At 43.3% G+C, this 16,439-nt stretch overlaps 1 pseudogene; it reads right to left on the bottom strand.

The window, feature by feature from the left end:
• The window catches only part of LOC115134255 (myosin-IIIb-like), a 104,709-nt pseudogene that overhangs the window by 13,007 nt on the left and 75,263 nt on the right, over positions 1-16,439 (bottom strand).

Here is a 16,439-nt window from a genome sequence, read left to right as displayed (position 1 = left end):
CTTCTACACCTGCATTGCTTGCTGTTTGGGGTTTTAGGCTGGGTTTCTGTACAGCACTTTGAGATATCAGCTGATGTACGAAGGGCTATATAAATACATTTGATTTGATTTGTGTACCTATGATGAAAATTACAGGCCTCTCTCATCTTTTTAAGTGGGAGAACTTGCACAATTGGTGGCTGACTAAATACTTTTTTGCCCCACTGTATCTATCCAACCCTGCCTTTCTAAGGTCTTAGAAAGCCAAGTTAACAAACAGATCACTGACCATATCGAATCCCACCGTACCTTCTCCGCTATGCAATCTGGCTTCCGAGCTGGTCATGGGTGCACCTTAGCCACGCTCAAGGTCCTGTGCAGCCGTATTCATCGACCTGGCCAAGGCTTTCGACTCTGTCAATCACCACATTCTTATCGGCAGACTCAACAGCCTTGGTTTCTCAAATGACTGCCTCGCCTGGTTCACCAACTACTTCTCTGATAGTGTTCAGTGTGTCAAATCGGAGGGCCTGTTGTCCGGACCTCAGGCAGTCTCTATGGGGGTGCCACAGGGTTCAATTCTCGGGCTGACTCTCTTCTCTGTATACATCAATGATGTTGGTCTTGCTGCTGGTGATTCTCTGATCCACCTCTACGAAGACGACACCATTCTGTATACGTCTGGCCCTTCTTTGGACACTGTTAACTAACCTCCAGACGAGCTTCAATGCCATACAACACTCATTCCGTGGCCTCCAACTGCTCTTAAATGCAAGTAAAACTAAATGCATGCTCTTCAACCGATCACTGCCCGCACCTGCCCGACCGTCCAGCATCACTACTCTGGACGGTTCTGACCTAGAATATGTGGACAACTACAAATACCTAGGTGTCTGGTTAAACTGTAAACTCTCCTTCCAGACCCACATTAGGCATCTCCAATCCAAAATTAAATCTAGAATTGGCTTCCTATTTCGCAACAAAGCATCCTCCACTCATGCTACCAAAGGTACCCTCGTAAAACTGACTATCCTAACGATCCTCGACTTCAGCGATGTCATTTACAAAATAGCTTCCAACACTCTACTTAACAAATTGGATGAAGTCTAACACCATCCATTTTGTCACCAAAGCCCCATGTACTACCCACCACTGCGACCTGTACGCTCTTGTTGACTGGCCCTCGCTTCATATTCATCCCCAAATCCATTTGTTCAAGGTCATCTACAAGTCTTTGCTAGGTAAAACCCCGCCTTATCTCAATTCACTGGTCACCATAGCAGCACCCCCACAGCACGCGCTCCAGCAGGTATATTTCACTGGTCACCCCCAAAGCCAATTTCTACTTTGGCCGCCTTTCCTTCCAGTTCTCTGCTGCCAATGACTGGAATGAACTGCAAATATTGCTGAAGCTGAAGACTCATATCCCCCTCACTGACTTTAAGCACCAGCTGTCAGAGCACCTCACAGATCCAATTTGTAAGTCGCTCTGGATAAGAGCGTCTGCTAAATGACTTAAATGTAAATGTAAATTGAACCTGTACATAGCCCGTCTGTAAATAGCCCATCCGACTACCACATCCCCATACTGTATTTATTTATTTATTTTGCTCCTTTGCACCCCAGTATCTCTACTTGCGCATTAATCTTCCACACATCTATTACTCCAGTGTTTAATTGCCATATCGTATTACCTTGCCACTATTGCCTATTTTATTGCCTTACCTCACCTCATTTGCACACACTGTATATATCATTTTTTTCCTACTGTATTATTGACTGTATGTTTGTTTATTCCATGTGTAACTCTGTGTTGTTGTATGTGTCAAACTGCTTTGCTTTATCTTGGCCAGGTCGCAGTTGTAAATGGGAACTTGTTCTCAACTAGCCTACCTGGTTAAATAAAGGTGAAATATATATATTTTTTAAAGGGCCTCAAGCCTAGAAATAACCCTAATTAATTCGCCCCACCCCCCACTACATTACAGAAAGGTAGACATGACTTGAAGTTGGTATCAGACCTCATGATCAAATACAGTCTGCCCGACGGTAAAGGAGTGAACAGCTTTTGAGTGACATTGGCAGAATGGAAACAAAATCCAGGTATGGGAGAGATCAACAGATGCTCCCGATGAATGCAAGCCTACAACCTGACCATGTGAAATGAACTCTTCTCATTGAAAACTTGGTCCCACAGAGAACAAGGCCTTTCTTCCATAGAAAAGCATTACCTATAGCCCTCACATAACCATTACCCACCCGTGGGCTGTAATTGAGCCAGCTAACCGCGCTTCCACACAACTCATCGTGGCCTTATAGGGATGCCCTGTGTTGAGGTTCCGCTTACTGTGGCAACATGAAATGGGTTAATTCATCCTCAACATGGGGATTCATTCTCTCCCTGCAGTTACACAAAAACACTGTCTTCCATCCTCTGTAGAACGGTCCATTCTTAACGTAAAGACTTGAAGCTCAGGGCATTGTTAAAGAGTGTCCCCAGGAGGCCATACATTTCATTTCTACTTCCTACAATTATAGTAAGTGACTTAATTGGGAGTCATAGGGGCTGTTTTGAAGGCTTAAAAATGTAGAATCTTCCCAAATTATATATACTTGTGACCGGGGAACCGTCATGTCCAGGCATATGAAATTGGAAGTCAATCAATCCAAAAGCATTTTTACCTCAATTGGACACAATGGTCTTGCAGTTCTAGAAACTGTCTGTGTGTCTGCCTTCATCTGCCTGCCTGCCTGTCTTTCGGCGTCAATGTCCTGTCTGTGGAGGTTGGAGAGGAGGGAGAGAGAGGAGGTAGAAGAAGATGAGAAAAGGCGGAGGGGAGGCAAAGAAGGAGGGAGAGAATGGAGGGAGAGAGGGAGAGAGGGAGGGGAGAGGGAGGGCGAGAAGGAGAGAAGAGAGAAAGGGACAGGGTGAAGGAGAGAGGGTAGGTTGGGTAAAGAGTCAACACACATACAGAGCTGTATATACAACAGTGTATATAGACATAATTTGACATTTGAAATGTCTTTATTCTTTTGGAACTTCTGTGAGTGTAAAGTTTACTGTTCATTTTTATTGTTTATTTCACTTTTGTTTATTATCTATCTCACTTGCTTTGTCAATGTTAACATTTGTTTCCAATGCCAATAAAGCCCTTTAATTGAATTGAGAGAGATGAGAGGAAGGAGGAGGAGGGGAAGAAGGAGGGCGAGTGAATGGAGGGGGAGGGAGATAAGGGGAGATGGTGGGAGGGAGGGGGAGAAAGAAGGTGGGCGAGTGAATGGAGGGGGAGGGAGATAAGGGGGAGATGAGAGGAGGGAGGAGGAGGGGAAGAAGGAGGGTGAGTGAATGGAGGGGGAGGGAGATAAGGGGAGATGGTGGGAGGGAGGGGGGAGAGAGAAGGTGGGCGAGTGAATGGAGGGGGAGGGAGATAAGGGGAGATGAGAGGAGGGAGGAGGAGGGGAAGAAGGAGGGCGAGTGAATGGAGGGGGAGGGAGATAAGGGGGAGATGGTGGGAGGGAGGGGAGAGAGAAGGTGAAGGAGGGGAGAGAGGGAGATAAGGGGAGATGGTGGGAGGGAGGGGGAGAGAGAAGGTGAAGGAGGGGAGAGAGGGAGATAAGGGGAGATGGTGGGAGGGAGGGGGAGAGAGAAGGTGACGGAGGGGAGAGAGGGAGATAAGGGGGAGATGGTGGGAGGGAGGGGAGAAGGAGGGCGAGTGAATGGAGGGGGAGGGAGATAAGGGGGAGATGGTGGGAGGGAGGGGGAGAGAGAAGGTGAAGGAGGGGAGAGAGGGAGAGCGATAGAGAGAGGAAGGAGATAGGAGGAAGAAAGAGAGAGGGGGCGAGAGGGGGAAAGGGTGAAAGAAGGGGGAGGAGAGAGAAGAGGAGGTAGAGAGAAAGACAGAGAGAGAGGTCTGTATTTCTGTCTGTAAGTCTCACCTTTTCATATTTTCCCATTGACTAGAATATAGTGACATAAGCATCAATTGGTTGACACTCATTTACATTTTAGTCATTTAGCAGACTTATCCAGAGTAACTTACAGTTAGTGCATTCATCTTAAGATAGCTAGGTGGGACAACCACATATGACAGTCATAGTAAACACATTTTTCCTCAATAAAGTAGCTATCAGCAAAGTCAGAGCTAGTAAGGGGGAAAAAGGTAAAGTGTGAGTATTAGTTAGTGAAAGGCTTATTTAACATAATTTTTAATGCAATGTATTGACATAAGCTTCAATTGGTTGACACTCATCTTTTCCCATTGAATGCAATGTATGACATAAGCGTCAATTGGTTGACACTCATCTTTTCCCATTGAATGCAATGTATTGACATAAGCACCAATTGGTTGATGCTCATCTTTTCCCAATGGCACCACAAAGCTTGCTGGGAGCATGGCCAATTGACGTAAGCTTCAATCGGCTGAAGGTTTTTACAAAAAAAATTGTGTGGGGGACATTATTCTGCTAATGACGTTTGAAATGGGTTTGATAAGCACATTTAAATTCCCCTGAAACCGAATCAAAGCACTCAATTAAGAATAATGAATCCTGACGGCCTTGAACAAAGTGTCATAATGTAATCATATTGCAGAATATTGCAACTACAGTACATAGCAGCATGCTGTAAGGAAGTCTGTGAGTAGCTGGTGTATAGGAGTCAGGCGCAGGACAGCAGATATGAGTAAATAAATGTATATTACTCAACATATAATAAATGGAATACAAAAACAGAGCCCACAATAACGGACCTTCCGACATAGAAACAATTACTCACAAAAAAAACATGGGGGAACAGAGGGTTAAATAATGAACCGGTAATTGGGGGATTGAAACCAGGTGTGTAAGACAAAGACAAAAAAATGGAAAATGAAAAGTGGATCGGCGATGGCTAGAACGCCGGTGACGTCGACCGCCGAACGCCGCCCGAACAAGGAGAGGGACCGACTTCGGCGGAAGTCGTGACACATGCACTGTTTATCACTGGAACAAAACATGTTAAGAAAAACAAAGTAGTTGTGCTCTAGATAGCTAGTTAGCTTGGTAGCTGACATGCAATCTTGATAGTTGACATTCATTTTCTAATCAAGATTCCAACCAAGTTCTGTTCAGTAAGACATTGCCCTTTCCTTTAAAACAAAGAAACGAAGGACATCATGAATGTTTATGGCAAAGGAATGATTCATTATAGCATTAGATGCCTGAATGGAGGATATTTATGTTCGTGGTCTGAGTTGAGATGCTTTCTCTATTCACTTTAGACCCTCCATCCTGAGTGAACAGCTGTAACTTGTATACACCTGGATCCCTGTGTGAGTGTGCAGTCCAGGAGTCAAAAACTCCCAGTTCCAACATCTCCATTTATCCAGCCTGACCCGCAGTGATTAAAGCATATAGCAGATCAGAGGATGGGTCAGGCTTCCCATCTCCGCCTCCGTTTGGAAAATCACTGCCATTTGATCCAGGCCAGTCCCAGAGGAAAGCTGTTCCTGCAGATACCTTACAGGGACTGAGGCTGCCAAATGGACTTCAGGCATGAGAGCACTTTGGAACCAGGTAGGTCTGGGAAGAGGTCAGAGAGTGGCTTTACACCAGGCCTGTTAAATGATGGTGGGAACCATCTGATGTTTGGTGTGGGGTAGATCAATGGTCAACAGAGAATACAGAAGTGTTGCAATTCATTCAACATTGATTTTCCTTATCAGATTTTTTCCCCCAGCAGAGTTTGCTGTTCTTTGCAGCATACTTACATATTGTACATGCTTGCATCGACAGATAAAAAGGATGAGAATCATTTAGAGATAGGTACTTCTGTAACGGCAGATTTCCTCCTCTTCGTCTGAAGAGTGTAGCAGGGATCGGACCAAAACGCAGCGTGGCAAGTGTCCATATCGTTTATTATAAAACATAAACTGAACATTAAGAACTACAAAACAATAAATGTGACCATGACCGAAAACCAAACCGAAACAGTCCCGTGTGGTGACAGACCCGGAAACAAACACCCACAAACCAACAGTGAAACCCAGGCTACCTAAGTATGATTCTCAATCAGAGACAACTAACGACACCTCCCTCTGATTGAGAACCATACTAGGCCGAAACAGAAACCTAAACACAGAAACACAAAACATACAACTCACGCCCTGACCAACTAAATAAAGACAAAACAAAGGAAAATAAAGGTCAGAACGTGACAACTTATTTCATTTTCAAAGAGGTTCTGATCTCTACATACCAGTTGTAAATCCCTTGAAAATCAGAATACTCCTCAATAAATTAGCTGCTAAAAGGGATTTTAGCTGAATAAATTAGGAGACGTATCGATTTACTTCCTGATTCACGTGTTGGGATCACCTGACTTCTCCCAGACCATAGTTAACCACTTGGGCTTTGTTTATTCAGATGGAGGGAGCCGGATCTGCAAAAGGCATGGATTATAAGGAAAAATCATCAGTGGAGTCCTTTGATGTCTAAATGAGGCATGTGTAGCCCAGACCCCTCTCTTTCCCCTGCAAACCCCCTCACACACACACGTACGCACGCACACACACAGTTTATTGCTAACAGAAAGTCCCTGAATAGACAGCTAGCTCCAGTCAAACTTCAAGGGGAGTTCCAGAGCTTTCCAGGACTCCTGTAATTTATTACCAATGTCTTCATTTGGGACATCGTACTTAAATGGTAACCCATGTGCTTTGAATTATAAAAGGCACACTCGGAAAATCACAGGGTTCTCTAGATTATGCTCCGAAGGGCAGTTCCTGCATCTGTTTTTCACTAATGCAGGCAGAGGATGTTGTTACTTACGACCAATTTTTCACACTGAAATCAATCATTTTCCACTGACGGAAGATTTGGGGCTTGACTCCGGAAGAAATATTCATGTGCCGGGAAAATCACTTGTCAATCATTTGTCAGACTTCTGTATGATGTCTCAGTGCAGCCCTCCAGGTTAAGCAGTGAGTGCATGTTGGTATGTTGCACAGGAGAAGTCGCACAGTCATTGAGAAACTATCCCGCAAAGTGACGAACCAAAGTAACTGAAATGCACTGTGTTGGGTAACACACATTCTTATAACCATTTCTAAAAGGACAACAACTTCAACAATCTGGATATCCTAAAAGTTCTGATTACGAAAAAAGCGTTCAAAATAACCCAAGCCACAAAGTTTGAATATAATCTTACACCTTGCTATACTACAGGTACGTTGAAACAGATTATCCTGTAGAAATTGTGATGAGTAGTTTGGAAGTACATCCTGTTAACTACTCTCACTGACATTAAGAGGATTATGCTAGGTAGTGGCAGACGGGAGGAGTTCTTTCTTCCTTCCGTTAAATTGAGCCTTCCTATCCACTCCAAATCTCGGCTACGTGCCTGTAATTTGCCTAAAACTGAAGAAATGTGTGAGGCATCCGGTTCAGCCTCTATGACGTGTGGAGACAGACAGATAAATCAAAAGGCTGAGAGACAGGGAGAGGGAGGGAGAGCGTTTGTCTGACGAACACGGAGAGGGTGGATCATTTGTCTTGCAGATGTATGTTGATATGGCGGTGGTGGTGAGGGTAGGCGCTGGGCTGGGGGAATGGGGCGTCATGGTTGCACAGCAAGTGAGAGGACATGTGGTTAGTGGTGTCAAGAGCTGGTGGTAATGGGGTAGTTGAATGGTAGGAAAGTGGGATGGATCAGTGAATGTGGGTTTTAGCACAGCTGGGTAATACCATGGCCTAATACCGGGTTCCCATTGATCACTTAAAGTTGCAGGACAGCTCGGGGTGCCAACCAGATCAATGCACATTGACTAGTACACGCTATATAGTTCAAAGTACATGACCATAACCAATAAGTAATAGGAAACCTCAAAGGTACTGAGCCTTCCTCTTTTCCTTTCCATTTTCTTCCCTACTCTTCAAAAGACCAGGTTAAGAGTCTTCCCAGACGCAGTGGTAATTGGTCTCTGTGTTGCGACTCCTCTTTATCACAGTCTCACTCCTGACATGTATGTTTACCAGCACTATAATCTTCAAAAAGCCTGTTAACATAAGTAGCTCAGCTTTCATAAACCATAAAGTCAGCCTCTGACTGATCCTCGGCACCAGCCTGTTTACCACACTGAGGAGCGTAAACAGCACTCTGATCATATCGCCACGTTACTCGCAGAGTCTTTCGTCTACGTGACTCGTTTTGAAATATGGTTCATATTGTATTCATATTCAGGCCGGTGAGACAGGTAGGGAGAAGTTACGTACTCTAAGTGTTCCGTTTACATGACTGCGCCTCGCTGATCTTTCTCGGTGACAAAATGTTGCAAATCAAAGGTTGACACTTCAGACATGCGAGGAAAGGGCTGTGACTGTGGAGTGCTTTAATTCTCTCTTCCCTCCTTCCCTCCATAAAAGACAGCACTGCGGCTATCTGGCTAAAGCTGGGGGATAGTCCCTTAGCCCTGTGTTAAACATACACTGAAACAGACATCTTTTAAACTGGGGGTAATCTCCTCCTGTCTTGCTTTCTTTGTTTTGAAGCACAAAGGGGGTTGGATGGCCTGGCCCACACAGCAGAGCTGGGCTCAGTCAAATGACTTACTGGAGAAGGGACTTAGAGTCCATCAAACTCAAGGAGAGGTTCCAGGTCGTGCCAAAGCGGTTTTGGCCAAACGCAAAAGCGGATTTGAATTTCCTGGCCTGATTTTGAACTTTCTCTGTTGGTGTCCTGAAACATTCCAGTTTCACCTCAGAATATAAGCGATCACCAGGGGCGTCAGCAGGATGAGACACAGGAAGAAGCCTGGTCTCCAAACATCTGGCAGGGCCAGGCTTCCATCACTCGCTCAACCTCAGGATAAAAAAAAAGGCCTCAGATCTGCAGGGATCAAAGTGTGCCCTGGGTTTCTGAGCCACCGTGGCCTCCCTCAATGTATTCAAATATGGTTTCCTGAAAGCAACTGGAGCCACAAGCAGACCTCAGAACACAAAGGGGGAGGAAAGGGATAATGGACACCTGAAAGTCTGTGTGTTCTCTGCACACAACAGAAGTAAAGTATTAGGAAAGCCCATGGCTTATTGAAAAGGAAAAAGTTTTATCACAGCATTTAGCATTTTTGCCCAAAAACTATTCCCCTGCTCTTAGGAGAGGGGAGTTTCAAACTTCATTAATGAACCTAGCTATTAATAATGAATATTTTCCCAAACACTGTTCCCAATTCATAATGGCATGACTGCTTAATTATTTTTGCTATAAAGCAGGGAACTACTACTCCTTCCAGCACTTCCCTTTATATTCACATCACATGTCATGAATTCTTAAAAGCAGTCTCTCGTCGGCGGCAGTGATGCTTCAGAGCGGGGGTCACCTGTATCTGGCATTACCGGATTAGCCGCTATCTAACCCAGACCTGCTGTGGCGTACTGACACTAATCCTGCGCCCGCTGGAGAGCACTGTCTGTGTTATATTATCATGTCTAATCCACATAATCTCCTGGCCGCGCTGCTAAACGGTATTCCACCTCTGTCTCTTACCTCAGACTCCTAATAACATTAATGAAGGGCCGAGCCCCCATTACCCAGACAGGCTAGCGGTGGGCTGGGTGACGGCCGTAATCAGCAACCCCCTGTTCAGCCACCCACTCAGCCTCCCAGGCAGCATGAATTAATGGAATTCAGCGCCTTGGGCAAAAAGCAAACCAAACATATGTTCAACAAATCAGGGTTTGTGTTTTTTCCTGTCACCATTACTATGTGGGTCTATTAGAGACATTGATGGGATCTTTAGTGAAGGGCTCGGCGTGTGGGAGAATGAGGCTTTGAAGTGCTCGGTGCTTCTAAAACCCTCGCGATGAGACGTCGTTTATGATGAGCTGACCCAGGTTATTAAAATACCACAGAAATGATTACTCATAATACACCATCCCTTTGTTGTCAACAGAAAAATGGCAGGAAGGATTGGTAGGGATGAAAGGTTGAAAGGGGTTCTGTATTAAAAATGGCACTTTATCCATTAAAGCAGGATTTCTCCTGTCTCCTTTTGTAATTACCTGCACCCGCCAGCTGTGTGCTCGGGCTTACCTTGTTTACACTGTGTGTCTCGCAGACTGCCTGTCTCCCTGCAAGGCTTCACTACTGTGTCTTCCTTCTATCCCTTTGTCTCTGCTGTCGTCTCTCACTTGTCTATTATGGTTGTCGGAGGCAACCTTTAAAGAAGAGGCATAAACACAGCCTGAAGAATACTGTCAATGGAAACAGAAGACAGACAGACGGACGGACGGACGGACAGACGGACAGACAGACAGACAAGTAAAAGCAGGATGCCTATTTATTATTGGTTCATAGTCATGTCTTATTATTGTTTCTTACTCAGTCACTGGATTCAAATTAATTTATTTTGAATTTACTGTTTTGGCAGATGCATTTACTAGAACCCATGAATGTGTTTTGCAATGTTAATCACATGCTAATGCAATCGCATAGGCCCCTCTGTTACCCCTACCTTCCTGCAAATAGCAGCACACTGACTTAATTGTGAGGGTGAAAATAACAGCACACACAGACATCCTCTCATATTTAATTTTATCTTTAAATAAAAGAGCTATAGGAAAGTATTAATCTGCTTAACATTTCTAAGTACATCCTCCAAAGGATTTTGCTTTTTTAATCTTACATATGCTCAGCAGAGTTACTGGCAAAAACTCTACGTTTTCCTCATTTCATCCTTTCAACATCAAATGGTGAGCAGCAAAAATTGGATCAGACTTCAAAGACTGTGATGTGCTCCAAGTCACGGAGTGGCTCTTCTATTTCACATATTGAATTCGAGCAGGATATCAAAGTGGTACCAAAGAACCTCAGGTCTTTACTAAAAAAGGGCTCTTACATCTGTAGAAAGAGAAGCGCAAAGACAAATCACCTCAGGGAACAGCGAGCATTTATTCTCAGCAGTGAATTTCCAGCCTTTTGATTCTTCCACACCCGTACCACCCTGTCTCTCCTCTGAGATGGAGTTTGGAGCAAGAGAAGTCTTTTGTCTCAAGGACTCGAAAAAACTCTCACGAATAATCTATGTTAAAGGGGCTTTGTAGATCTACAGTATTATGAATACTGAAGCTAGAGCCGCATGCTAAAAAATATGAATTTCTCTGATATAAACTTACCTTCTCTCTCTCATCACTGAAAATGTGTCTGCCCTCATATCTACAGAAGGTGAAAAAGATAGTTTAGAGGACGGACCCTTAACCACCTATCACAATAGATTTAATGTGGTACAGTAGATATAATCGAAATTCGAAGACACACTACACAGGAGCAATAGAACAAAGACGGAGAATATTATTCACATTTGGAGGTATGATGCACTAGAAACCTTAGGAGATGGACACAAACATAGAGACCGTGTGCACTGAGGGATATAAAAGGGGAAAGTAACAGTGTCTAGGTAAGAGCACGCAGATCTTAAAAGGAGAGAATGTGCCAGATCAAGTCAAAATAAATCTATATGGAGCGATTCCAACACTGATTAAACAGAATTGTTAAGTTGAGTTTTGAAGTTTTCTCACCAGGGAATATGATTGTAAACACGGAGAAAAATTCCCAGAAGAAAAACTCAGCCCGGGTATACAACAAGCATAACATTTTCAGATGTAAAAATCTAGTAAGAGTCTGGAGAGATGCATTGCCTTGACCGACAAAGTCAACAAAAGTTGAAATGAATAAAGATTTAATCTCCATCAAAACGGAGGATCTGTGCATCAGTTGGCGATATAGTGCCAGATCCAACCCACTGGGTTCACCACGTCATTTCAACGTGGACATTTGGGTAATATTTGGTTGAGACGTTGATCAATGAGATTTCACAATGTGTTATCACTATCCTTCGACCATCTAAAAGCACAACTAAATTCCAATGGAAAAACAATGTGTGATTTTTTTGGTTTATTTTGTCATCTAAATGTGTTATCACTGTGCTTTCAACCATTTAAAAGCACAACAAAGTTGGAATACAATGTCAGATATTTTGCATTTATACAACAACTTAATGTCTTATCACTGTGCTTCATCTAATAGCACAATCAAATGACCTGGATTTCAGGTAACTGCCTGCCTGCTGGTAGCCTAGTGGTTAGTAACTGAGAGGTTGATGGATGGAATCCCTGAGCTGACAAGGTACAAATCTGTTGTTCTGCCCCTGAGCAAGGCAGTTAACCCACTGTTCCCTGGGTGCCATGGATGTAATTAAGGCAGTCCCCTGTACCTTTCTGATTCAGAGGGGTTGGGTTAAATGTGGAAGACACATTTCAGTTGAATGCATTCAGTTGTGCAACTGACTAGGTTTCCCATTTTCTCCTTAATATTACATTAAAAGGTGCAAGTGATCAATGCTGTATGAGATTCTGCACAGATTATTGTAGCAATTGTGAGTCCTGCAAGATTGCATGCTATGTTGAACATGCACTCTTTCTATGATTATGTAAGACATTTATACTGTAGTTATAGTAACCTCTAAATGTGGCCATCTATGTGTTACTCATTTGAAGGTTGGATATATACTGTTACATTAGTTTGTAAAATAGCCTTAACTTTAGGCTATTTACTGTGTTACAAAAGTAGTATTGAATTGTGTTTGGTTGATAATGCAACCAAATATCAACATGTAAAGAGATGTATCTAATGGTTGGATAGCTAATCCTATTCTTTAACTTTTATTTTCGGTTTAATTGGCGACGTGAATCCAACATATGTGTTATCTTGTCGACAAGTTAATAGGCGATTTACTGTATTCCAAAAGTCCAATGTATTTTCCACTGTTACGTTCCCCAGCGAGAAAACGAAAAATGTCGCTCAAACAGAAGGGGGAACTAACAAAGAGTCAGTGACAACAACCAAAAGGGAACAGGATGTTGCTTTAGGAGGGGTTCTAAAAGACACTCATGTGGGGTGTCCACTGAAAGTTGCTTTACGGCAAGAACTGGGACATAAAAAACACCCATCATGAGAGCCCGCTAAATTTGCGTCACTAAGAGGCAAACAAAAGAAAACCCCACACCAAACTTTTAAGACAGGAAGCAAACCAAAAAGGTGGAGCAAAACGAAAGTCTGGGAAGTCGGATAAAGGATTGTTTGTCTAGAAATCTAAATAGGGAGAGCCAACTAAAGGTGTTAACCCTCCGATTCTATCAAGACAACTGGAGCATAGGGGAAACACCTTCCCACTAACGAGATGACAAGCCGGCACTAGTGTAACACATACTGACTAACGAGGTGACACCAAACGGTGCGCCCTACGTGCTAACGAGCTATACGTGCTAAAGTCCAACTTAAAAACATAAATTGAAAAAACAAAACTTGTAACACCACGTAGATTCCATATCACAATATGTTGACACGTCACGTAGAAACAACACTGATTCAACCAGTTTGTGCCCAGTGGGAAAGATTTTCTATGTATTTACCCTCTAAAAATGGCATTCTAAACCTGTCAGTTCAGATCCTTAAAGGCCCAATGCAGTCAAAAACATCCTTTCCCTGTGTTTTATATATATTTCTACACTATGAGGTTGGAATGATCCTGTGAAATTGTGAAAATTATGATAATGCCCTTATAGTGGGATAGGCCGTCATTGTAAATAAGAATTTGTTCCTAATTGACTTGCCTAGTTAAATAATGGTTAAATAAATAAAAAAATGTCAATTTTTTTGTGTAAGAGCCGTTTGAAAAGACTGCCTGAAATTTCAGTCTGTTTTGTTGGGATGTGGTTGACAGTAAATCCATTAATAGACAAGTAACAAAGATAGTTCCAAACCTCTCTGCCAATAAAAGCGAGTTTTCAGTTTTCCCCTCCCCACTCAGACCACTCCCAGACAGTCCTAGCAAAATGATTGATTGAGAAATTGCTATTTTTGTTCCTTTTTTACTATTTAAATTGAAAACAATCACAGTAAGGTACTTAACTGTTAACCAGAAATGATATGATATTGAGATTAAAAAAAAACAGCTGCATTGGACCTTTACCATTGAAAGATAATGGAATAAACTAATACTATTCTAAATACTACGGCAAGAGAGAGCAAATAGGAGACTTGAATGAAAGAACAAGTGTTAAAGGAGAGTGTGAGAGTCAGCTAGGTTGGATTTGCGAGCAGCACTGGCCAGACACCATGTATACTGCAGTTCAGCTGTTGCTCTCCTGCTTTACACATACTTCCTTAATGACTAGTCGTCTATATGCTGAGTAAACACAAACGGTGTTCAGCTCTTACATCTGGAGACCAGTTCAGAGCCCAGCCCCGTTAGCGGTCAGACAAGCGCGCTATCTTGGTGGAAAGATATTTATTAGACTTATAAAAAGGAGATGTGGTGCAAGAGGAGGAGCTTCCTGGTGGTTGAAACAACAATACATTAAAGGGGGGAGGAAATAAATCTGCCTAGTAGAACTCCGGTTGAGTGACTGGTATGCAAACCCCTTTGCCCCATGACTGTGGTCTCTACCGGAGGTCCTTTTGTAAGAACTTGAGAAAGAGCTTGACAGGGGTGCACACCAGGCTCAGATCAAATGACCTTCAGACAGAATATCATCCTCTATTAGGGGCATTGTGGAGGACCCTGCTGTCTGTATGGCTGAACTTTGGAGCATCCTAATCATTAGGGCCTAACGGATACATAAACACAAACAGAGACAGAGATAACTGAAACTGACCCAAAAATGCATGTCCTCGGTGGTGTGGCCTCTTGCCCCTGGGTGAAGATCGACTATGCATGGATAGTAAACAGCGAGTAGCAGCATTGTAAAAACAAGGGGGGAGGCCAATGTAAATAGTCCGGGTGGCCATTTGATTAAATGTTCAACAGTCTTATGGCTTGAGGGTAGAAGCTGTTAAGGAGCCTTTTGGTCCTAGACTTGGCGCTCCGGTACCACTTGCCGTGTGTTAGCAGAGAGAACAGTCTATGACTCGGGTGACTGGAGTCTTTAACACTTTCTCTAAACATAGATGTTATCCAGTACTAAAAGGAGGGTTTCATTTTCAAAACAATATGTGATTAAAAAGGGGAACCTCAGCTCTTTTGGATGTATCAAATTAGGGCAATTCACATTATTCAGTCAAAGGGCTTAGTGTTTTAGTTGTAAAATTTGACACAGTGGCAAACCGTGTTGCAGTACATTGTTAAGCAGCTCTATTTTCCATGGTCTAATCTGATCGATGGTTAGCAGCCTCCCCAGGCCCCATCGAGATCTGAGGAGCCACCAGGCTCATACATTTGAAAGGCATCTGTTTATTTAAAAAATGCAAATGTAGGCCCACCTCAAAGGCTGTAAACTGCAGTCAAACACACAATGTGAGCGTGTTGGAGTGTTCCGTTGGGGGGCTGAGGCCCCACTTATGTAAGGTCGGGCCCTTTCCACAGCCCTCCTGCCCACACACACAAACACATCAATGTGCACTTCTACAAAGAGATAGCGAGCGAGAGCCGACAGTGAAGTTTTTCTCACACCAAAAAACCTGTTTTACCCATTCCACAATGTTATTTACAAGTGTTTTAATGGAGGACAATTACACAAGGTGAGCAGGCGACTGAGATGCTCCGTGTGCCAGATGAGGGCAGCCCTTAGGAGCCACATAAAACAACGCCAAGTCTCCTCCCCCAGCCCTCCTCTTCCCTCCTCAACCCTCCCTCTCTTGGCACCCTCCCTTGTCCTCCAGCGAGAGGCTCAAAGGAGTGGGGGAGGCCCGAAAAGGTTAACGTGCTCACTTTGATCTTCGTCAAGGCACACTGAGTAAGAATTAATTTACATTTCAGATGAAAAGGTTGACAGTACAAAAAGGCATCTTGTTTCTGGTATGTGAGAGCAGTGTAATAGACTGGGAATTTGAGAGAGGAAGTTGTGAGGAAACAGAAGGGATAAGCCTCTCTCTTGCCTTTACTGGGAAAGAGATGAAAGGAAAAAAGGATCTCAATGTGCACTGTTCTTCTGAAACATGGAGACCAAATGCTGCCCAAACTTTCAAAAGCCTTTCTTTATACATTATTAATGAATGATTACTGTTTCATGGAATGCTTATTGAGATCAATAAGGTATTTTATCAAACCTTACGATTTTCTGGCTTTTATTAATTTCTCTTAAAAAATATTGAAAGAAACCCCCCCCCCAAGCACATAAACTGGACATAAATTCCAGAAGTGCCCTACCGAGTGTGTTGAGTACTTCTGAGAACAATAGAACAATATCTCCAATGCTTTACCTGATTTTATGCAAACAGCTGCAGCTTCCCACTTCTTCCTGGTTTGCTTGAGATTCTGTCGGGCAGTGTGGCCCCTCTAGGCTACAGAGAGAAAAAAGCTACTGATCAACCTCAGTGAAACAACATAGACAGCACCTACAACATGAGATCCCACTTCAAAACACACCACAACCAGGTGGCAATGAGCTAGATCCCTTTGAACTCTCAGAGCTCTTATTGTCTACTCTCT

Source organism: Oncorhynchus nerka, linkage group LG1 (assembly GCF_034236695.1).
Source record: "Oncorhynchus nerka isolate Pitt River linkage group LG1, Oner_Uvic_2.0, whole genome shotgun sequence".
Classification (NCBI taxonomy): Eukaryota; Metazoa; Chordata; class Actinopteri; order Salmoniformes; family Salmonidae; genus Oncorhynchus; species Oncorhynchus nerka.
The sequence above is the reverse complement of the archived record's forward strand: the minus strand, read 5'-3'. Positions and strand labels throughout refer to the sequence as shown.